Raw genomic sequence first — 15161 nt, 5'->3', positions numbered from 1 at the left:
ACACAGTGTGGCCAACTGCCCATGTTAGAAAATGGAAGGTTGCATTATTATTATTATTATTCCTGTGTCTCCACCCCTCTCTTTTTCTCCATATACCCAAGAACTATTAGATTCTTTGTATGGTTTTCCTTAGAAATTGTATTATCACCACAGAAAGACAGCTTTTTTGAGACAACTTAAGTCCCACTGCATGGGAGCTCAGAGTTTTCATTCCTAGTACTCTCATTTTCCTATCAAAAAGGGGAAGATAACAGAAAAGCCTTTCCAAACATTCAGGTTCACCCTTAGAAAGAGCCTGAGCTTAAGCTCCCGTGTCAATAAAACAGTAATTACATCATATGTCATAGGTCACAAACAGTAATTACAGGGAGGGAAGGGAAGAGGGATAACAGGTAGCTAAGGTAACCATCCACGACTCAGGAACCTCCAGCCTGACTCCTCTTCCTCTCCTCTTAGCTTTGTGCCCAGAACACCAGTACAACAGTCTGGAGCACTTCAAAACTTTCTATGTAATTATCTCACACTACTGTCAGAGAAATACAATTTTCTATGTAAAGCACACTGACTTTCAGAAGCATCTGACAAAGCACTGAATTAAATCTGCAAGTCTCAAGCTAACACACTGGCCGTTGTTTCTTTTTCTGTCCTTGGGTGACCACTTAAATCACGCTGTGTCTCCTTTTCCCATCTGGAAAAACTCTTAGATTGTAGACCGTTTCTCACCAGGTTTGATCCTTTTGCGGGGAAGGTACAGTCACAATGCTTAACTCCATAATGTACAGTAATTCCAGCTGCTTTTATGCCTGTGAAGCAGCTGGTGAAAATCCTCCTTGGCTCTGTCATTCCTCAGAGCATCCAGCATGGGTTTTCTGTTGTGCCATGGTCATTTTGGGATAGAACAAGAAGGCAGAAGAGGGGGTTGCTCCAATCTTTTGATGCAGGCAGCGATTTAAGGGAGTCCATTTACATATGTTTCAAATGCAGTTTTCTCTTCCAGGATCACAAAGAGAACAACACACTGCCACTGCTGAGGCATACCTATCATCCTGCCTCAGAGGGCAGGCAGCTAAAAGAAGCTTTGAGGATGGGGGTTTCAGGAGCATTCAAGGGAGTTTAGGAGGACAAACTTCTTTGATGTCTTGTTGGGATTTCTGCCCCCATATTCCCTAGGTACACTGAAAAACCTTTCCTTTATATTTTTAACTCCTTTTAGAATATGTGGAAGAAATGTTGCTTCTCACCCATCTTACATGAGATCAGAATTACCTGCTGGCATTTCCTAAGAGCAGATCCATCACACACAACAGTCCAAGTCTAGCCAATTGAATTGTACAGGTTTCTTTGTACAGAAGACAGAAAAGGTAGGAGAAAACAGTGGGATGTTCTGGGGCTGATAGGGCCGTTATGAGCTGATGGAATTTTTATGGCTTCTGAAAGGAGCCAAACTGTCGGTGCTGGAGGCACTCTGGAGCCGTGCTTGTAGGGCAAAATGGAGATTAAAATATACAATAAAATCAAAAATAGGTACTGCAATTAAAATGAGATATGAGCTGTTAGAGTGGTAGAAAAAGGCTTAGTGTAAACAAAATAAAATTACATAAATAACATAACATAGCATAAAATAACAAATTAACAAGTCCAAGATGTAACGGCCTATGGATTTATCCCAGAAGTCATAACTCTGGATTACTCAGATCTACTGCAACCTTCATGCCTGGTTTTGTATTATTGTTGCTACAGTTTGTATGTAATATAACTGTGGATATGAAACAAGTTAATGTTTTTAACATTTCAAGTTCTCATGTCCTGAACTCAAAATGAGATACAGACTAGAGCTGAAAAAGGTAGAGAAAGATGTTTTAAGAGGTGGAATGGTTTTCATACAAGTAATGAATACAGCTCTTCAACCTGGATAAGAGACAGCTGAGTGGGCGTATGATAGAGATATTTAAAACATGAGTGGAATGGAGAGAGTAAACAGACACTCAATATTCACTGTTTTTTTTTTTTTTTGTTTTTCCCCATTACAAAGACTACAGGGCATCAGATGAAACCAGCAGATAGAAGGTTTAGAAGTAAGAAGTAGTATTTTGTCACTCAGCAGAGTTAAGTTGTGGAAGCCCTAACGAGGACAATGTAGGTGTTAAAATTTACATTTGTTTAATAAATGATAAACTCAGAAGAAAAATCCATCAAGAGCTATTGAAGAGGAAAGCAAAACATTTCATCTCAGAAGGTTTCTTATCTGCAAATTGCTGAAGGCTCGGAGAGAGTTTGGAGAACACTTGCTTGCTCTGTTCTCATTTTCTTCTGTAGGTGCTAATGGTGCTTTTGGCAGCAAATGAAAATCCCATTTAGTCCTTTCTAGTATCCTGGCTCAACATGGCTCTTCTCAGGTTCTGACATTTCAACGCGTGAAGTCATTTGACCACTCTAGAGTGGTGGTTGGTGGGTCATATTTCATGCTGACTTGAGAGGTAGCCTTTGGCACAAGCATGGAGTCATGCCTTCAGCTGCTGTTCAATGCTGCAGCGCATCCTTCCAGTGGTCACCATCGCAGTTGGCTGGTGGCAGGCGGCTGAGCTGCATTCAGCGCATGAACCCTTGAAGGGAGAGATGATGCTAACTGTGTGTGCTAAGGCCCTGACATGTTGCACCAGAAGAACACAAGACAAGTCAAACATGACACTGAAAAAGAAGCTCTGAAATTTGATGGAACTGTTGTCCACATGCAGAAGTGAGGTTCGGCCAAAGGATGAGCAAAGAAGCTGCAGACCCAACTGTCTGTACAGAAAACATTTTACTAAGATAAATAAAAGCAGATAATCACGATAGATTACTGTGCTCTGTTCCTTATGGACGGACTTGGAAGTGAATAAACAAATATATATTCCTTAACATTTCCATATGCAGTAATGTAGGTAATGTTATTTAAGCTTTTCTGATCTTTTTTTTTTTTTTTTTTTATTCTCACTGGCCCCCTATATGAGGTCAAAAACATATTGTGTGTGTTCTAATTAACATATTGCTCAATCACTGAAAATATGTTTTAAAAAATCACCCCTGTTGGCACTACAAGACTGGACAGAAAGGTCATTGGGTGACAACGGTGAAAACAAGTAATCAGTGTGAAATGGAGTCGGGGGGACATCGTGCTCTCTGGGAGGAAGATGAACTCATGATAACATAATCAGTGCAGTGCTACTGTTTGGTTAGGAGGTACATTCAAATCAATTGTCTGTTCTACAGCCAAACAATTTCCCCTTTTTTTGCTGCACTACGTTGCCAAGTAAATCACACTGCAGCATGTTGGTTCTCTTCACAAGATGTCTGACATCTGTGTCTGCATTAAAGATGCCAGCTTGATTTTCTGTATGAAAAACCGCAATAAATCCAACACTTCACACCTTTGCTTGCTGAATGATGCTGTGCTGTATAACTACTGGGATTTCCTTCTCTTTCTTATAAAATACCATAGATGAAACAAGAAAGATTTAAAATTAACTTCACAATTTTATATCCCTCAGTTAGGTAGATGGTTATGAAGACCAACCATAGGCCAAATACTTCTTTTGTCATTAGCTGGAATGGGAAATATTCTAATTAGAACATCCAGAAAAAAAAAAAAAAGAAGAAAAAAAGTTTTATAAGTTTAGCAAGCTTGGGGTCTTACGAAGTGCTTAAAAAGGAAAAAAAAATCTATGAAGAATTTTAAGTCAAGGAAAAGAAACGTGACATTTCTTAATTAGTCTGTCTCCTTTTCCCCATTGGGCAACTCGTCCTCTCAATATTATTTGAGTAAAAACTAAAGCAATCTGCAGGTGGCTTCTTGTGTCACGTATACATCTTTGCACAGTCACTAGATGGGTGTTTGATTTGGCATTTGAAAACCATTCAAATTCAGAAAAGGAGGAAGAAATCACCCACCACCATTAAACATGGAGAGGAATCAGCAGATATTTTCCTTTTATTACAGCCTGTAAACACAGGCAGTAGCCTTTGATTTCTCTGTCTACAGTGTTCTGTTAAGACCTTCTCCACTTATGGAAAGATGAATATTTGAAGCCTTTCACAACTGAATTCAGAGTGGAGCTGTAGAAAACTTTCAATCTGGAGAAACATATCTAACAGAAAATGGAGATCCTGTCTATTTACCTTCAACGAAAAAGAGACAGCTGCAAAACAGGGGGGGGAAAGAGGGGAAAAAGGGAGAATGAAAGAATCAAAACAGAAAAAAAGGCACATATAGGGAGTGGGAGAGATATGTCTAGAAAGGCAAGCCAAAAGGAGAGCAACAGTAGGAAGTATCTCCAAAGGTATTTTCTTGAAGCGATTATGTTTCCCAACTCTCCAACCATCTAAAGAATTTACCCTATTAATTTCTGTATTTTCCCTTTTCTTGTATATTGTCTTCAGTCCTTCATCCCTTGACTGGAACTGATGGCAAAATGGAATCAATGTAGATCAGACTTTGCTAAGTCTTACTACCTAAAAAACAATCGAAGTTAAAACTCAGCTGCTTTTCATAATCAAAATGAGATCTCTGACTAAATCCTCATGATCTCAGTGTCTTTGCTCTGCTACTTATCATTCTGCTTTTTGTTTCTGCATTTCTTTTTTTCTCACTGTCTACCTTTTCTTTTGTCTTTCTTAAATATACCTACTTTCCCTTTGCTTTTATTTCCCTTCATGCTCATCCTGCTAAAGGAGGTTGGAAGTGGTAAAAACATAACTGGGAGTAAGCATCGTTAGAAGGGATATCAGAGCTATTAACTAATAGTCATTCACCAGGAGTGGGGCCAACAGCACGCAAGCATGGCAGACACCAAGGAAAAACCTGTGCCACTGTGATGGTTCTCAGTTACTGATGGCAATCTAGTCGGGATTTCTCTGTCCGACTGATATGTCCAGAAGTATCTGATAAATAAAGGCTTTAGCACATAAAGAGAGTTTACAGCCTTCTAAATGTTTTGGCATCTAAAACCAAGTACCCAGCTGCTGTAAACTGGCCTATTTCATGGACTACATACATCGCACAGGAGATGTATATAGATGAAGCAATTTTCAGTACATGGTAACATGAAATGTTATTTCTACAAGAAACAGGAATGATGACACATATTCTTCAATGCCATCTGCTGGCACTTTGCTTAATAGTGATTTCTTCTCAAATGTCTAGGTATAACATTCTTATAAAAATAGGTAACTGAAGATCTGTATTGTTTGGCTTTCTATGACTGGACATAGAGAAACATATCAGGTTTGCTTGTGACCAATGTTCCACTGTTACCTTACAAACTATCTGAAGGATGCTGCAGATATGTTTCACCGGCAAGGATGACTGAGTTATTTAGAGGTTCTATTCCATGCCAGGAAACCTAACTTTTTTCATTTTATTCACAAAACTTTCATGCTAGTAAGCATTTCGTACACCAACTGTACAGAAAGAATATTCTTTAATTGGCAAGCAAGGTGTCTGAGCAAATCAAATTTATGGGGGATTTTCTGAATCTATATAGAAAAGCAAAGAGAGTACTAATAATTACGACTAATGTGCTTGCAGTCGTTGCTTCACACAAAGCCATTTACTAGATCTTTTCCTTGCTCTTGCCAGTGTCTGCAAGCACAATGCACAGAAGGAACGCTGAGAAGGCCTGACAGGCTTTCTTTGCAGAGAAGAGTTGGTTGTGACATTACAAAGCAGAGATATATTTGTAACAGGACCAACAGCTGAAAAATACAGAAGACTTGTAAGAAGCTTAATGTGCAATAGAGCTTGATGCTAGGGGTGAAAGGGAGGGCACTGGGACAACCAGTGCTTCTGATCTCTGCATAGTCTGCTTTTAACATAATGATAGATGATCCTCAATGAATTCCACTTATGGACTCCTGATTATACTTAAATTATTTCGAAAGCTTAGATTTATGTTAAATTAACACTTTCTCATGATTTCTAGAATAAGGCTGTCCAGTGCTGTCACAGACTCTAAATGAGCTTTTGCAGTATCTAGGGTTAGTCCTGTCTGCTCCATATTCTGTAAGAAATGAACCAGGATGCTATGTGGCTGTGATTGCTTTCATACTTCTCCCACATGAGAAGAGCAGCATATTAAGGTTACTTAATATTGTTGGCACTTACTGTATTCATCCTTTTGTGTATTAATCCAGAATGGACATAATACAGACGACCTTCAAAGTGTCTGTCTATAAACCAATGCAAATTATTGACCTACTAATGTTTTACATTTTACTGAATCTGCATTCACTTACCATCATCCTTTTTTAGAGAAGCTTTTATTTTTATTTTTTTATTTAAGTCAGCAGATTTAATCCAGGAGGAAGATGCAGCCCCAAGTCACAAGGGACACAACTAGGCTGAAATTTTTTTAGTAGCACAAGAAGGTTCGCAATAGTTTGTGACATGTAGGATGTCATTCCCCATTTTCTTGCACTTTTTGTAGTTAGAATGTATTTATACCAATGTCTGCAAAGGGCAGACACTCACATGATTGTATTCACAAGAAATCTTACGATACCAGACCCCATTCTTACAGATATGGCAGAAAGAAATGGACTACCATTTATATCCAGTTATTCAGCTATGAAAGACCAATGTGGGATTCAGACCTACACAATATTCATATCATTTTAAATTATTTAAGAGCCACAGATGTCTTAGACAAATTGCAGAGGTAACCATTAAGGTCCAAAGAGGAAGAAAACAAAAAGAGAAGAAATTTGAAAATAAAGTCTAATCCTTGTTTGTCAGCCTACCAATGACCCCACCCTGACTATAAAAGATGAATTCTTGCATGAAAATAAAATAAAATGAAAAGAGAGAAGAGAAGAGAAGAGAAGAGAAGAGAAGAGAAGAGAAGAGAAGAGAAGAGAAGAGAAGAGAAGAGAAGAGAAGAGAAGAGAAGAGAAGAGAAGAGAAGAGAAGAGAAGAGAAGAGAAGAGAAGAGAAGAGAAGAGAAGAGAAGAGAAGAGAAGAGAAGAGAAAGAGAAGAGAAGAGAAGAGAAGAGAAGAGAAGAGAAGAGGAACAACTCTATTTTCTGACTGCACTGAATATATTTTTTGTACTCTCTCCAGTGAGAGAACTGCAGAAGTTCAATTACAGAGTTTCAGTAGAAAGAGCATAGGCACTTGTTGTTAACTGGAAAGCCTGAAACTCATACATATAGATTTGTGTCATGGAAAATGTTGTCAGGATTTTGTGCAATGTTCAGTGGTGCTAGTGAGATTTTTTCCAGCTGGGACCTGACTCTAGCTGAGATATAGCTATTAGGTCAAAAATAAGGACTAAACAATTTTTGATCTGGCTATTTAATAAGTTCAAGGATAAAATCAATCGAAGTTCAAGCTACTGGAAAATCAACTTCTATTTAGGAACCTCTAATTTAAAACCTTCTTGCAATTATTTTCAGACACAAAGCTTTCAAGAGGGAGCAGGAGAGGATGTATCTTGCCCTAAAGACAATAATAGAAAATGAATCAGAGCTGTCTAGCTAACCAGCAGAACCAGCAAGGGAAAGCACCAGATGCGGCCTCTGGTAGAAATAGTGTATGATCTGGCACAGTGCTGTATCACCAATAATTTGGCACAAGTTTACTTTCCCAGTCCAACACTTCTCATGATGGCAAGCAAAATCTCCCAGTAGAATTTAACGTAGGGAAAATATAGGGGAAAATGAGGAAATACAAAGGATTCCTCACAAACAAAGAGAGAAGCCAATCTACTCTAAAGACATATAGGCTGAAATCTGACCTTAGTATAAATCCATGTCTTTAATTCAAGGATGAATTCAGGGTGAACACTGCTACCTAACCTGAAATTAGAATCAACATTCTTAAAAATAGGAAGCACAACAACCTCATTTCATTTCATGAAGCTACACAAATTTACATGCACCAATCATTTATTCCCTTCTCTTGATTAGAGACTGTAACTTTTCTGTGCCTTTCTAAACTCATTTGGGTGTGATGTTCAGGAGCTCAGATAAAACGTGCATCAAATTTATGCAATCCTTAATGAAGAAGAAAAAGAAGAATAAAGAAGTGAAATATAAGAGTAGGAGTGAAAACAGAAACAGAAAAACCATCAGGGAAAGTAAAACTAATCCAGTAAAGAGGTAAAAAGTAGGTAAACGCATTAGAATAGGAAAAAAAAGCATACCTAGTCCTTACTTCTGGGTCAGGTTTCACCTTTCCAAGAGCCCATGTGCCTAATAAATGGGTTCCTCATTTTAGCTGGATTTTTTATTTATTTTTTCCTGGCAGTACATTTACACTGAAAATTTAACATTCATGTAGTGAACACTTGGAAACAATTGCAGCTAGCATCACTAACTTTAAAAAGTTACTCTGAAATGGGTTGCATCATTCACAAACAACTTGTAGATCCTTTGTTTTTGATTGAAATAATGAGTAATTTATCAATCCATGAAAATATTTTGAATTCTCCTTTTCTCTCTGTTGACAGACAAAACAAATACAAAATTGTAAGCCAATAAGAACAACAACAAAAAGGCTTTTCCTTTGTGAAGATTGAAACAAAGATTGCTCAGAGGCTAAGATAAAGAAGACTCCAATACCATGGTTATGTTACCACACAGAATTCCTGGAATTCCAAGAGAATTCCTGGAATGAAATGACAAGGGATACCCTACCCAGAGGGGTTACTCTGCTGCACAACAGTGGCACAATGAACCTGGAGAAAAGCACACTACCAGGAAGGTGATAGGGACTATTCCCAAAAGTGCCCACTGTGCAGATGGGGTCTTCTCCCACTAATGTCAGTCAAAACTGCCAGTAGAACTAAGATTTCTGAGCCTTATGAAATGGAAATTGTAATATTGGACTTAAAAAAAAAAAAGAAAGAAAAAGTAAAGCCTGCCTTAGGGTGTTGAAATCACCACAGTGTGGACAGCCCTAGAATTATTAAATGGTGTTCAAAATCTGCATTAAATTGTTCTAATAAGCCAAAAGGTAGTACAAGTGAGCAAGAAATAAAACCTTAATATTGTGATATTGTAATAAAAATGACTATCCTAGCAAGAACCATTACACATCTACAGCTGTTTGCTTTTTCTTTGTAGCATCACATAATTGTAATAAGAAAACAATTTTAAACATTTTCATGTTTGGGTTCACGAACATCACAAAAAATAAATAAGTCCCAAGATCAGTATTTAAGACAATCACTTAAGAGAAGTGAAATAATCCACTATGCTTTATTAATTTAGGATGGAAAGGACAAAGCACTAGAAGATGTCCTATAGCAAACAATCCTGTTTTGCCAGTGAGTTGCACAAGATGACCTAATATGTTATTTCCATAAGCCTGTTATTTTGCCAGAAGCTCATAATTAAAAATATTCATCTGAGGGTGACTGATTACTAAGAAGAACTGCAAGTGTTTGGGAAAACCTGCCTCACGAACAGCCCCATTTTTAAAAAGAAAAATAGAGCCCAGTGTGTGCACCACATGGAAAAGTCAAATTAAAGTCACTGGAGACACTGAAAGCCAGGAAAAATCAGAACAATCACAACCATAAGTTGTTAGGAGATGGATTTTTTTTTTCCCTTGAACAAGCTGCAAGTTTCTTTCCAATCTCCCACTTCAGGGAAGGCTTTTGGATCCCTTGTTGCTCCTGGGCTGTTGACTTGCTGTTACACTTGAAAACTACCTGGAAATTCTTGACCAGAGCAAAAAAAGCTCTTCTTCATGGACTGTAGGGGGGGTGTCAGTACAATACAGAATGTTGTTCTGATTATATAGAACTATGTAACTGCTGGATCAGACTGGCTACCTCACAGTCTGTGTCTCACAAAGTCCTGGTGCTGATGCATGGGCCTCTTTCCTTTACATTATAGGCAGGGTCCCTTAGAAGAGCAGCATTGCTCTTTGTGTCACATTGACACCCACTGTTATTGAAGCATACTATGGCACGGACAGAAAGCTTCTGGCAGAAATGTAAGCTGGTGCACTGAAAACACAACTTAAATGTGACATGCAATTTTCTCTGAATGTACCATTTCACAGGCTGAAATATTTTTTCTGATGTTGTTAAATCTGAAGCACAAAAGTTTGTTTGCACAGAGCATCTGTTTCCAGTTTTCAGTCAGGCACAAATACTTCTATCACCTACCCAGCAAAGCCTGGATTCATTCATTTTCAAGCATTTTTGACCTCTCTTAACTCTGTTTTTGTGAGCAGACATCTCACAGTTATGGTGTTTGGGCAAGGCCACGTGTTTGAAGAAGGGCTGGAAGTGCCTTAAACTGATTTGTGTTTATTATTTTTTATTGTTTACCCTCTTTCTCGTGTGTAGGACTACTTCCAGAGATTCCTTGCAGATACATTTTGCACACAGCAAAGACTATAAATAGAGAAACTGCAACAGGCATAACCATGCCACACCACAGGAACGTGACCTGCCCCTGGCATACACTACATGCTGTCCGAGAACCTCATGGACACTGGTAAATGTGTTCACAGATTCACAGATTTCTCTAGGTTGGAAGAGACCTCAAGATCATCGAGTCCAACCTCCGACCTAACACTAAGTACTCCACTAAACCATATCCCTAAGCTCTACATCTAAACGTCTTTTAAAGACCTCCAGGGATGGTGACTCCACCACCTCCCTGGGCAGCCCGTTCCAATGCTTAATAACCCTTTCGGTAAAGAAATACTTCCTAACATCCAACCTAAAACTCCCCTGTCGCAACTTTAGCCCATTCCCCCTCGTCCTGTCACCAGGCACGTGGGAGAATAGACCAACCCCCACCTCTCTACAGCCTCCTTTCAGGTAACTGTAGAGAGCGATGAGGTCGCCCCTGAGCCTCCTCTTCTCCAGGCTGAACAAGCCCAGCTCCCTCAGCCGCTCCTCGTAAGACTTGTTCTCCAGACCCCTCACAAGCTTGGTCGCCCTTCTCTGGACTCGCTCGAGCACGTCCATGTCCTTCCTGTAGCGAGGGGCCCAAAACTGAACACAGTACTCGAGGTGCGGCCTCACCAGAGCCGAGTACAGGGGCACAATCACTTCCCTCGACCTGCTGGCCACACTGCTTCTTATACAGGCCAGGATGCCGTTGGCCTTCTTGGCCACCTGGGCACACTGCTGGCTCATATTCAGCCGACTATCCACCAATACTCCCAGGTCCTTCTCGGCCAGGCAGCTTTCCAGCCACTCATCTCCCAGCCTGTAGCTCTGCTTGGGGTTGTTGCAGCCCAGGTGCAGGACCCGGCACTTGGCCTTGTTGAACTTCATGCAGTTGGCCTCAGCCCATCGCTCCAGCCTATCCAGATCCTCCTGCAGAGCCTTCCTGCCCTCGAGCAGATCGACACACGCACTTAGCTTGGTGTCATCTGCAAACTTACTGAGGGTGCACTGGACGCCCTCATCCAGATCATCAATAAAGATATTAAAGAGGACCGGCCCCAGTACCGAGCCCTGGGGGACTCCACTAGTGACCGGCCTCCAACCAGATTTGACTCCATTCACCACAACTCTCTGGGCCCTGCCATCCAGCCAGTTTCTAACCCAGCGAAGCGTACGCCAGTCCAAGCCCCGAGCAGCCAGTTTCTTGAGGAGGATGTTGTGGGGAACGGTGTCAAAAGCCTTACTGAGGTCAAGGTAGACCACGTCCACAGCCTTTCCCTCATCCACCAAGCGCGTCACTTGGTCATAGAAGGAGATCAGGTTCGTCAAGCAGGACCTGCCCTTCATAAACCCGTGCTGACTGGGCCTGATCGCCTGCTTGCCCTGCAAGTGCCGCGTGATGACCCTCAAGATAATCTGCTCCATGAGCTTCCCCGGCACTGAGGTCAAACTGACAGGCCTATAGTTCCCCGGGTCTGCCCTGCGGCCCTTCTTATAGATAGGCGTCACATTGGCTAGCCGCCAGTCAACCGGGACCTCCCCCGATAGCCAGGACTGCCGATAAATGATGGAAAGGAAATGATGGATGGAAATGTTGGGTGCTTCCAAACTAGCTGAGCTTGGTTCACTGGGCCAAGCTGCAAGAGAAAGACAGCTCTGGAAGTGTGTTGTTCAGCAACACAATTGAAGAATTCTTAGAGCAGCTGAAAGAAAGATCACTAGAAATGATTTGATGGAATTGTTAAAGAGGAAATTTCAGTCTGGTGTTGCAACGTTGTCATTCTTATCACCAGGACTGGTGAGACTTGTTCAGCTGTGTAATAATCACCCAGGAAAACAGATGAAGTTTTGTCACATGAAAAATGGAAGAATAGTTTGACATATCATTCAGATTGCAGCTTTCTGAAACAGTCCTGCATTAGCAGAGGGATAGGACAAACCATGTCTTTTCCAGATCTGGGGCCAGCTCCTTATCAGCTGTAAATCAGAATCTCTCCTCTGAAGTCACGAGAGCAATCCTACCTTACAACATCTGACAGCTTGACATCAAATTTCTGTGAGTCTTAATGTCTACCTACAAAGCACCTCCACTGAAGTCTCATAGGGATTTTGACTCTGCAACTGTGTGACATTAACATTTCAAAATATTAACAGGAAACTCAAGCACACTTTAGGAATAAGTGATTATTTCCTACTAAGAAATCTATATGACTGCAAGAGGCCTGATGCCTGTGAAAACTCCATGCCAGTACTGGAAGGCACAACACAATTTAGTCCTTAATGCAGCTGAGAGGAGGAGGGATGTTTAAAATTATGTTGAAACATTCATTTTCTTAAATGCAAAGCAGACTTCAGAAAATATTGTTTCCAATTTCAAAGCATTCTACCTGAAATTAAACTCACAAGTAAGGTGATTTTTTTTTCCCTTTAAGAGAAAAGGCAGCTCAGTGCAAAAGCAGTTGATGTCAGGATACTCATTACAGGGCAATTACAGTCTACAGCGAAGGCAGTTCTGGAACTTCCATGAAAATCTTCTGCCACTTTTCCACTGGTCACAGATCACATTTTCCAGGCTCAGACATCAGAAGCCTGATAAGTGAGTAATCCTTAAAGAGTTAGCCTTCATCTTTTGCAACCTGCAGGGAAAGGGCTTCTCTGAGATCCAAAAGCTCACTGATGGTGAACAGTTCAGGTGAGACCGTTTTCTCCAGCAGTTTTATCCTCACTGAAGTTAAACCCACTGCACTGAGTACTCGGTTGCTGTTTGAAGGGGAAGGGAAGAAAGAAAAAATAGTAAAATGCAATCTTTCTCCAGCTCAGTCCAAATGCCTTTTCTGTAGACCTTGGAAACTGATTGCAATTTCAGTCAAAAGAGCTTATCTAGTGGGGGCTAGCTTTTGCTCATGAAACATCCTGAGCAAGGGATTGTGTATAAAATTCACCTCAGGAGGATTAAATCCAAGTGGGAGGCTCACTTCTCTCTGTCACCTTGTTTGCTCAAAAATGGGAGGAAGTAGCATGTGCAGTCTTATTAGTCAGGGCAGGATCCACCATCTTAAACCCTCGCTTCAGCTGGACTGTGACAAATGAGAGAGCAGACCTGAGCTCTCACCATTTCCCTGCTCGGGTGTGTCGTTGACAGATCAGCCAGACATTTCACAACCAACATTTCCTTAAAGCTTACTTGCTCCCCACAACTACATGTACATACAAACACGGACATTATTTAGGAAGCAGTAGCAATGTGCTGACAAAGGTTCATTGTGAAGCATTCTGTTGTAGCAGCAAAGCCCTTTCTAACTCTACACAAAAGTTTTAGGTTAGCAGGAGCTAACTGATGATGCTTATTATAGGAGGCAAAAATGACAGTAAAGGAGGACAAGGTAAACAGGAGATCACAGTCAGATTATGCAATATCATAGAAGGAGAAAGGGATCAATCCCTATTTGGGAACAGCAATATATTTACATATTTAGATAAATTGTTTTTCCACCACTATGTTTCCATTCAGCTGTGGAAGAAAAGAGACTGAAGTCTGTGGTCTTTGCATCACACTTTTCTAACAGCAGAACGTGCGCACTAGGATATGTTTATTTTACTTGCCACTGATTTATCACCTCAACTAGAAATATCCCTAAAGAGTAATACTTGTGTTGTAACAACTGATTAAAGACTTTTCTCAGAAGACACATATCACTCTCCATTTCCTCCCAGAACTGAGTTCTAAAGAGCTGCCATCATTCAGGAGCAGAGCGGCACATCTCCGTGGAAGTGAGGAGCACCTTAACCAGAGCCACCGGAGCCCTTTTCACTCTGGTGCATACAAGAGACACAGAAAGGGAAGCTGGAACATGTGTCCTAGCTGGAGGACCAAATGTATGCATTTCAAATGTTTATCTTTCCTACATCCATTGAGATAGATCCTAACAAGCAACTCGGGCCAGAGTCAAACATGTGTTTTATAATTCCAGACCAAAAAAAGTAGAAAATGAGGCAAACTTGTCCTTGCAGGATACAAGATATTTGTTTGGACGGATATGCTCTGAGGCTGTGCTGTCATTATTTTAAAATGTATATTCTGATAGGTATTTACATTGTTACCTTCCCATGGCTACGGGAGACAATCCCTTGAGTTTCATTCCATTATAAACAGACCAAATAATTTTTTTTTGTCATTCATTAACTCTCTAATACTTTCTTAATTTACTCTCTTCCACTTTCAATTATGAAAGCCATTGAGATTTAAGTTGTTAGTCAGGCATGGGGGTGCTTTGTTTAAGGGCTTTTTGCAATGGTTTAATTAGCAATCAGAGGCTTAGCCACTTTGCTTAGAGACACTGTCATAAGAAATAGTGATCCTTTGATATTAACTTTGGAGAAGTAGATTTCTACTGACATTTTATGAGCTGGGATAGTTCTGATTTTTTCCCTCTTTCTCAGTGCCACCATCACAAATATCTCTCTTTTCTAGTTGCTCTCCAACCAGTTATTCCTTCCCTCCAACCTTGAATACACAGAACTTCAAATTTTCCTTACTAAAACTACAAAACCCATAAATTCTTGAGGTCAGAGATGACCACTTGATCGTGTAATATGACACAGTAGGAAACATTCACAGTCAGACCTGTATATAAAAACTACATTGCAAAGTTCCATTGCAATAACTAGAACCATATTTTGCAACCTCATGGCACTGGGACGTGCAGTGAGCTGCTTAGCTGCTTCTGATCAGATGCACTTGCCAATTAACCGCACATCCATTCTTCTGCCTGG

At 40.4% G+C, this 15161-nt stretch overlaps 1 long non-coding RNA gene across 1 annotated transcript in view; it reads right to left on the bottom strand.

Annotated features, from left to right (window-relative positions):
• LOC308197589 overlaps nucleotides 1-15161 on the bottom strand; it is a 455405-nt gene that overhangs the window by 144585 nt on the left and 295659 nt on the right. The window lies entirely within an intron of this gene.

This window comes from Anser brachyrhynchus (genome assembly GCF_964034855.1).
Source record: "Anser brachyrhynchus genome assembly, chromosome: 6".
Classification (NCBI taxonomy): Eukaryota; Metazoa; Chordata; class Aves; order Anseriformes; family Anatidae; genus Anser; species Anser brachyrhynchus.
Note: the sequence above shows the minus strand (reverse complement) of the source record. Positions and strands in the feature narration are given on the sequence as shown.